Source organism: Lupinus angustifolius, chromosome LG11, assembly GCF_001865875.1.
Source record: "Lupinus angustifolius cultivar Tanjil chromosome LG11, LupAngTanjil_v1.0, whole genome shotgun sequence".
Classification (NCBI taxonomy): Eukaryota; Viridiplantae; Streptophyta; class Magnoliopsida; order Fabales; family Fabaceae; genus Lupinus; species Lupinus angustifolius.
Genome location: NC_032019.1, coordinates 16,985,442 through 16,986,000, shown reverse-complemented (window position 1 = coordinate 16,986,000; position 559 = coordinate 16,985,442).

Below are 559 nucleotides of genomic sequence, written 5' to 3'. Positions count from 1 at the left end.
CCGTCCCCAGGATAAAACAACCCAGATCTCTGTTATCGAATTCTTACTGCACTGTAAGAACCGATCTCGAATATACCCACCACAATATGGCTACTAGTGCCAATTCTCGAAATTACCCACAATATGGCTACCCGTGCCAATTCTCTTCCCACAATACTGACTATCAGTGTCAGTTCTCGCAATCTCATTTTGGCTGCCTGTGCCAATTCCTAAGTGCCACGGAAAGAAAGGGGAAAAAGTTTGCCAGAAATGCGTCGGCGGAATATTAGGGGGGAGAAAGAAAAGTTGAGAGGAAACGCCTTCAACTTGGTGCGAGTAAAAATGAAAGGAGAAAGCATCTATTTATAACATGAGATTTTTCTCATGTTCCTCATTTCTCCAATGTGAGACTTGGAAGCTTATTTTTTATTTTTTTCAAAACTCTTCCATGTGGGATTTTGAGAGTTGTTTTTGCAAACTCTTCTATGTGGGACTTGGGTGTTTTTATATTTCACACCCAAAAGTTTTTCACTCATGGTTTTCAACAAACCATGTTCCAACATTAACTATTGTTGATTGC